Genomic DNA, 8,988 nt, shown 5'->3' with positions numbered 1-8,988 from the left:
GCAACTACCAAAAAGAAAAAAGAAAGAACTAAAGCTTGTTTGTTTTGTCTTTAGTGTTAAAGATGATACTTGCAAACCTCGAATAATAGAATTAAAATCACATGCAGTAAAAATTTGTTCCAGCTATCTGTATATAAAGGGAAGAAAAAAATAAAAGGCATTGGCCTCGTGTCTTACATCTGGATACAGAGCAAGACTGGCAAGAAGGACAGTAACACAAAAGCGTCTTCTTTTCCCAACTCGCACATTGCATGGGATCAAGGGTGAGGATGTTTAAAATGGAAAAAAGTTACTTATTACTGACTTTGATTTATGCATGATGTACTGAGCTTTTGCTTGCTTTATCTGCAATAAATGTTTATTGAATAAATGAGTGTATGAATGATTTACAATTTAGAACAGTATGAATAATATGATTATTAAGCACTTATTTCTTCTCCTTTCTAAAACAAATGAAACAGCAAAGTGTTTTTATATAAGGTGTGTGTTGGTGTATGTGTGTGTATAGCTATGGTACGCATATACAGTAAGAGTTTGTTGTTACATGCTCACATACATACTTAAACACATTTATGTATTTTGCTAAAGGTACATATTCATCTAATGTCTCTGTGGCCTATACCAATTAGAACCGGACATGTGCTTATGCCTTGATGTCTTTAAACATATTAGCCAATTTGAAATATAACATTTTTAGGATGCATATCTGTATGGTGGTGCGGTGGTTGCCAATCAAAAGGTCGGCAGTTTGAATCCACCAGTCACTCCTTGGAAATCCTATGGGGCAGTTCTACTCTGTCCTATAGAGTCGCTATGAGTTGGAATCGACTCTATGGCAACGAGGTTTTTATCTGTATAGTATAATTATCAAATACTTAACAAGCTCCAGAGACCTAATTACAATCAGAATATGGTTCTATACTGGGCTGAAAAACATCAGATGAAAGGAAACTAGGTAGTAGCTGCTTATTTCCAAGGAAAATATTCATTTTACATTTACTAATTCGTTTTCTAGCTATTGAAAGTGCCATTGATAATATGAATTACACTTAAAAGAGCAGATGAAGAGAGGATTTACAAGACTAGCCTGGATATCAAAATGGTAAATGATTGTTGATACTTTTATTTAACTTGGGATTTGTGACGGCAAATTTCAGGTTGGAGAAAACTTCTGTGATCCTGTAACGAGAGGAGGACGTGCTGTGGTGGGAAACCCTTTCCTGAACAGGTCAGGCCCTTCATTGCGTCTTCACCAGACTATTGAACACGTTTCTTATCTGGTCTTCTTTATTTCAGACTTAAAGAATCATTTCATCTGTGCTACATGAAGAGTCAGGATTTATTTTTGTAAAATGTTAAAGTGCGGTTCTATCTCATTCTCCTGCTTGATTATCCTTTAATGCCTCCCCAAAAATTGTCCTACAGTGCAAATCCCAAGTTCTGTAGTAAGCTGAAGGAGCTGCCTCTCTCCTCAGTCCATCCATGTCCCACCCATGTGTCATCTTTTCTTCACCCAAACCATCTCTTCTTAAAAAACCTTTAATAAATGAATAGAAGGTTTTTTAAACTTTACTGTACTTAAGAATAGAACACTGAGTCAAATGCAGATTTCTGAAAATTTTACCCCACAACAATGTCTGTCTCTGAGGAAGCTATTTGATATTTCTTTTAGATTTGGCTCAAAATTTAATTTTTAAGTGGAAAGGGAAGTGATAGGGCGGGATGGAAGTTATAGTTCTCTGATTTACTTGTGCTTTGATTTTGACTTTGGAACTATGTAAATTTTTTTACATAATGAATAGAATTAAAAAAGGGAAAAAAAACTCCTTAAAATAAAAATAAAAATATAATTTTAAATGTCAATTTCTAGGAAGCCTTTCCTGACACAGACCCTCACCCCTAGCATACTCTGTATCCCTTCCTTAGCTATGCTGATTCTGGACTGAGGGTATACTTCCACGGTTGTATTCATCTCGTTGGATTGTGATGATGATTATTTTTAAAAAAGCCTAAAAGACTATGAGTTGCATTGAGGATAGGAGCATAACTTATTCATCCTTTTATCCTCAGTATTTATCACTGTATTTGACACATTACAATTCTTTAATGAATGCCAAATGATTTATTTGGAATATGTAAGTAGACTCTTCTAGGATAAAGTGAGAAGGTCCTAAATTTTAATGCTTTTACGATGTCATAGCTTAGACTAGTAACACAAAGGTGGTATTTTTTTCTGTTTTGGTCATTGCCTAGAACAAATGATATCCCCATTACCTATAAAAGAGATTGAATGGTTGACTTAATAAAAGAATGATTGATACAGCCATGTCTAGGACACCCATATATAATGGTGCATCGGATTCATTCCCTATGAGGATTTTGACGGTCATTACATTTCTCACATTACCTGCCTATTGACTAAAGGATTAATTTTCCCTTAGAAAAATTCTAAGATACATTGAAGAGAACAAGGCATTTAGAAAGGGAGCATGTTGTAGTATAACAAAGATTGACACAACGCGTATCAGACACATGTGTCCTAGTTCTTTCATTAGAAGGATCCCTGTCAAGTTGCATGGTTTTACTGACAAATGAATAACTACACAGCTATCAAACACCTTTTGTAAACTTGTCGTAATGAACAAGAACAACTCATCTTTGTCGTTGTTTGGAGTAGGGCAAAGCTTTTATTTGAGGGGCATAGCCTGCATTGATCTCTTAAAAGTGAAATATTTCACCAATATTCTGGTGTGACTATACTGGGTTTAATTTACCTAATCAACAATTTACCTACCCTAAAGATCTTAGAAATGATTGACGAGTGATTTTTTAAGAGAGATTTATATAGGCAGGATTCAATTTAGAAATAGAGGCTTTCTTCTAAATATGCTGAGCTCTTTCATTAATGAACCAGAAACGTGATTTAGATATTTGCATAGATCTTCATGTTTAGATCATTGTCTTTAATAAATCTCACCTCCTCTTTCTGCCTCTTCTGCCCAAGCAGTTTCCAAACACTAATCCACAGATGATCCATGACAAATTTTAACTATTTTGCAACAAAAGGCAAAAAAATAACATTATATCTACCCATATCTTTATCATCTCTATCTCCAGATCTATATCCAGACACACTAAGAAGTTGACAATTCTACACTGGAATCCAATTTTAAAAACTTGTTCATTGAAAATCTAGTAGCTATGCTTATTCATTCTAGCTTCATTCTGACCTCATTACCTAGGAGACAATGATAATGTTCTGTTACCATTAACATAGACTTGTCCTTCTCCTAACACCATTCCATAATCCTAGACTTTATCCTCTACTTGTGCTCCATTTTTTCAGGGCCTTGTTAGGTGATGACCTGCCTTATCTGATAAATTTGGTTATGGTTGCTCTGTTCTCTTTTTCTTTCCCATGATAAGGTCGTTAATCAGAAGATAAGAATATTTCCAGAGTACATAGAGTAGTGGATGTTTCTCATTAAAAGATAAGAGATTTAATAAGACATGTTGTTGGGAGCATATGGGTAATACTAATAAGAAGTGTAATCGATTGGCTTGAAGAAAAAAAACTATATTAGGGTTACACTTCCCTCACATCTTGCTGTTTGAGTAAAAATTAAATGTGAAATCAAGAAATTCAGCACACTTGAACCTGTCACCAAGATGTGAAAAATCAGATAGAATAAAGAATAGGAGACATTACAAAATTTTAAATTCATTTAACGGGCACAGTGAACCAAGCACACAGCTGGGCTTACCCACACAGAGCAGAGGGTACAGATGAAATTAAAATTTATAGACCTTTCTCCTGGTAAATGATGGGTTTTTGTCATCATGATAATAATATAAAAATGAGAAAAGTCACACAAATGAGATAAATAGTATCAAAGAAGTAACCAGTTGTCCACAGAGTTCCTTACCTGGTGAACAGACAGGGGAAGGATTTGGGAGACATTTGCACAGGAGTGAAAATTTAGACCAAGAGGAAGAGAATGGACTTGCATTGCTGAAAATGGCTTACAAGTTATATTGAGGATTGTCTTAGTTATCTAGTGCTGCTATAACAGAAATACCACAAGTGGTTGGCTTTAACAGACAGAAATTTATTCTCTCACAGTCTAGGAGACTAGAAGTCTGAATTCAGTGCACTAGCTCCAGGGGAAGACTTTATCTCTGTTGGTTCTCGAGGAAGGTCCTTGTCATAAATCTTTCTCTGGGTCTAGGAGTTTCCCAGCACAGGGACCCCCGGTCCAAAAGATGTGCTGTACTCCTGGCTTTACTTTCTTAGTGATAATGAGGTGCCCTGCCTCTTTGCTCACTTCTCTCTTTTATGTCTCAAAAGACGTTGACTCAGGATACAACCTAATCCTATAGATTATATCCTGCCTCATTAATATTACTGCCTCTAATCCTGCCTCATTAACATGATAGAGATTAGAGCTCACAACACAAAGGATAATTACATCAGATCACAAAATGGAGGACAAACAAACAATACTGAGAATCATGGCCTAGCTAAATTGACATATATTTTTGGAGGACAAAATTCAACCCATAACAAGGATGCATGCTTGGAAACATCTCAGGTACTGCAGGGGTATTGGATTGAACCTACTAATGACTTGTTCAGTGAGTATGAAAGAAGCTAAATGTTCTGTAGATTCCCTTCACCCCATCTGCCTTGGCTACCATGACTAATGCATAGAAAGACACTCCAGGCAGCAAGTAAGTGAGTCAATATAATTTACGAACTATTTTTATGTATTTGTCTTTGTTTCTTGAGGGAAACAAAGTGCCTTATTCATCCTTTACATATGCATATGTCTAGAAAGACAGACTGGCATGTAGTAGATCTTTAAAAAAAATATTTAATATAACTAATTAATTGAGTAATAAAATTTCATATAAGATTATGATTTTCTTAAGCTAGAAAAATGAATCCAGTACAGGGAATTTTAGATATGATGTCATGTTTTTGGTGCAAAATGGTGTTTTATTTTCCCTAAAATTACATCATATAAGAAACAGCTGACTCTCCCTCTATACAGAACTAGTACTATGTCAGTGGGTCATTATATAGATAATGAAGAGCAAAATATCTGGTTCATTAGGTAACGTGTCATTTTATATTGCAGTGGTTTTCACAGAGTGGGGATACTGTATATTAGTGTACACAATTAATTGGATTATGCCTACCCAGCTTGGCATGTTTTTAAAGGAATTCTCCAAGTGATTTTGATGTATAACTTTTTTAAAGGACAAGGGTTATACTGGAAAAAGTTTGGTCTAGGTAAAACCAAAACCAAACCAGTTGCCACTGAATTTATTCCAAATCATGGCGACCCCGTGTACGTCAGAGTAGAACTGTGCTCCATAGGTTTTTCAGTGGGTGGTTTTTCAGAATTAGATCACCAGGTCTTTCTTCTGAGGGGTCTCTGGCTGGATATGAATCACAAACCTTTCTGTTAGCAGCCAGGTGCTAAACCATCTACCCTACCCAGGGAAGTCTTGGTCTAGGTAGGAGATAGTAAAACATGATTTTAATCTTGTCTCTGCTATCAATTCTTTGTGTAATTTAAACCACAATAACTGGTCAAGGTTTTAGTTTCCTTATTCATTAACAGAGGAGTCAAGAGTTGGGATAGACTTGCTTAAGAATCACTCTGCTCAGAAAACTGGTTCAAAACAATTATCAGAACAGATGCTTCCTCAAGATAAACTTTAAAATTATGCATGTCCTCCCTGCAGTCAAGCAAGGAGTGTCTCATGATTGTTTCAAGGTCAAATGTACCTAATTTAATAATTACTTTCTAACTTAAAAAAAAATTAAAAATGTATGTAACCTCCTACCAATTAGATGTAACCGTACCCAATTTTGTAATCATTACCTAAATATTAACCAATTCAATGTACCCTTACCCAATTTTGTAACTGTCTTAGTTATCTAGTGCTGCTATAACAGAAATACCAGAAGGGAATGACTTTAACAAACAGAAATTTATTCTCTCATACTTCATGAGGCTAGAAGTCCAAATTCAGGGTGCCAGCTCCAGAGGAAGACTTTCTCTCTCTGTCGGCTCTGGAGGAACATCCTTGTCATCAATCTTCCCCACATCTAGGAGCTTCTCAGTGCGGGGACCTAGGGTCCAAAGGAGACACTCTGCTCCAGGCTCTGCTTTCTTGGTGGTAGGAGGTCCCCGTCTCTGCTCGCTTCTGTCTTTTATATCTCAAAAGAAATTGACTCAAGATACAACCTAATCTTGTAAATTAAGTCCTGACTCATTAACATAACTGCCTCTAATCTTTCCTCATTAATATCACGTTGCTATTGTTTGGTGCTTTTGAGTTGGTTCCAACTCATAGCTAACTTACGTACAACAGAACAAAACATTGCCGATCTTGCACCATCCTCACAATCATTCTTATGCTTGAGCCCATGGTTGCAGCCACTGTGTCAATCTATCTGGTTGAGGGTCTTCCTCTTTTTTGCTGACCCTCTACTTTACCAAGGATGATGTCCTTCTCCAGGGACTGATCCCTCCTGATAACATGTCCAAACTATGTGAGACACAGTCTTGCCATCCTTGCTTCTAATGAACATTCTGGCTGTACTTCCAAGACAGATTTATTCATTCTTTGGCAGTCCATGGTATACTCAGTATTCTTTGCCAATACCATAATTCAAAGGCATCAATTCTTCTTCAGTGTTCCTTATTCCTTATTCTGACAGACAGATGGCAGCATCAACATCACAGAGGTAGGATTTACAACACATAGGAAAATCACATCAGATGACAAAATGATAGACAATCACACAATACTGGGAATCATCGCCTAGCCAAGTTGACACACATTTCGGGGAGACACAATTCAATCCATAACTGTAACCATTACCTAAATGTCAACCAATTACTAAATTTTTACCGAAGTTCCTTGTATTTTATATAAAAACTCCCTAAACTGTTTCCTCTTGGGATCACTTAGTTGAGAATCCTCTGGACTTTGTGATTCCCAGTTTGCAAACTGCTTTGCCTCTTAATAAAAGTTCTTTACTTTAAAAAAAAAAAAAAAAAGAATTTGGATAGGTGGATACATGGATGTTTGGGTACTTAACTAATCTCTAAGAAGAAATTTTCAAGTGTTTCAAAATTTTATGGGTTGCAAGTAAGAAAAATTAAAGCAAAGAGATCAGTCCATCTTCAAGCTGTAGCCCATTTTCTAATGACACTTTTCATTTACACAGGAAATAAATACATAAGTCTTGGTTCTAGAGGTTTGGGTACTATGTCTCTTGTTATTTTCAGAAGTCACCTTTGAGAGTCATCATTTGACTGCATACTTCCAGAATTCATCAGCAGGTTTAGATGGCATGGACAATGGATAAAGAAGACCTGATTTTCTTAAGGATATTTTGGTTCCTTAATATCTTTTTGCCACCATCAGGGACCATGGGAATACAAACACGCTAGATATTATAAAGAAAACTCTGTAGAAAACATACCTATATTACCTTAAAAACCAAACCAAACCCATTGCTGTCGAGTCAATTGCAACTCATAGAGACCCACAGGACAGAGCAGAACTGCTCCATAGGGTTTCCAAGGAGTGGCTGGTGGATTTGAACTGCAAACCTTTTGGCTAATAGCAGAACACTTAACCACTGTACCACCAGGGCTCTGTATTACTTTAGGTGGTAACAACCTCCATATCAGAGATTTACAACCAGCAGCCTCTATTTCTCTCATCTTACATACAGGCTTTGAATGTACTGTGACTGCTTCAGGCAGTGGTTCTGTTCCATGAGTTTTCCCAATTCATGATCCGGGTTGAGGGAAGAGCCGCCATCTTGGGCGTTCAACTCTAATGGCAGACGGTAAAAGCAAAACTAAACCTAAAAAATCACTTAAAAGTCTTTGTTTGGGCATGGCATTCATTACTTCTGTTTACATTCTATTGGCCAGAACAAGTTACAGAACCTAGGCTGATAATGGGTCAGGGAAATACTTTCTAACTCCAGCCGACACTGCTAGTTGCTGGGCAAGGCGGGGATGTATACTCCTCTGAAGGCAGAAGACGTGCAAGGTTGTGGACGGAAACCTTGGAGATGATACTGACTCTCGCTGTGAAACTGATGAGCAGAGGCGGATTAACCAGTAAGCAAGGTGCGCACAGGCTTACTTGTGTTTACTTACTAATCCGTAGTGCACAATTTCACATGGGTTTTACCACATCAACGATGTGGTGAAAAAAAAGGTGAAATTGTGTACTACGATTAGTAAGTAAACACAAGTAAGCCTGTGCATACTTTGCTTATTGGGTAATTCCTCCTGGCTGCTGAGTGTCGATGGGCATTGTTTCTAACACCCGGTCTTCCTACTTTCGTTTTGTTTTGGAGTGCCCGTTTCCTGCAACCCTGGACTTCATAGGAATGCGGAGGTGGGGTGGAATAAGAAAGAAAACAGAGAGGAAGAGGAAGAAAGTGTTAGCAAAACCAGTGATCAGAATGACCGGTGTACTTTAGAGGCAAAAAGAAATTTGCAATAATTTATCTCAACTCTTTCATCCATAAGAAGATCAAAAAATAAGGATGAAAAAGCACAGATACAAAATTTTATAAATGGTGGTAGTTTCAGGTTTTGAAGCCAGGTTATTGGACACCTGTGTTCTTTTGACCAGCAAACAACCTCCCCCACTGCCAGTCCCAGCTCATGGAGTATGACTGAGATTCTTCTCCTCCTTATTTCTAAATAATTGTGATTTTAACTAAAGAATAACATCTACTTCTTTCTCCGGGATGCATTTGTTTAAGCTGTTATTGGAAATAGATGGGAAACTAATCAAGTACCTGCTCAAAATCCACCACTTCACCTAAACGACAGAAAATGAGTTGAGCTCCACAGAACTCCTTAAGGGCTTCAGATAGATTTCACTGAATGGTAATTCAGTATTTTTATTTCAATGCACATGACTACATGTAAGGGC

This window comes from Trichechus manatus, unplaced genomic scaffold (genome assembly GCF_000243295.1).
Source record: "Trichechus manatus latirostris isolate Lorelei unplaced genomic scaffold, TriManLat1.0 scaffold00102, whole genome shotgun sequence".
NCBI classification, from domain to species: domain Eukaryota; kingdom Metazoa; phylum Chordata; class Mammalia; order Sirenia; family Trichechidae; genus Trichechus; species Trichechus manatus.
This window is presented reverse-complemented; position numbering follows the sequence as displayed.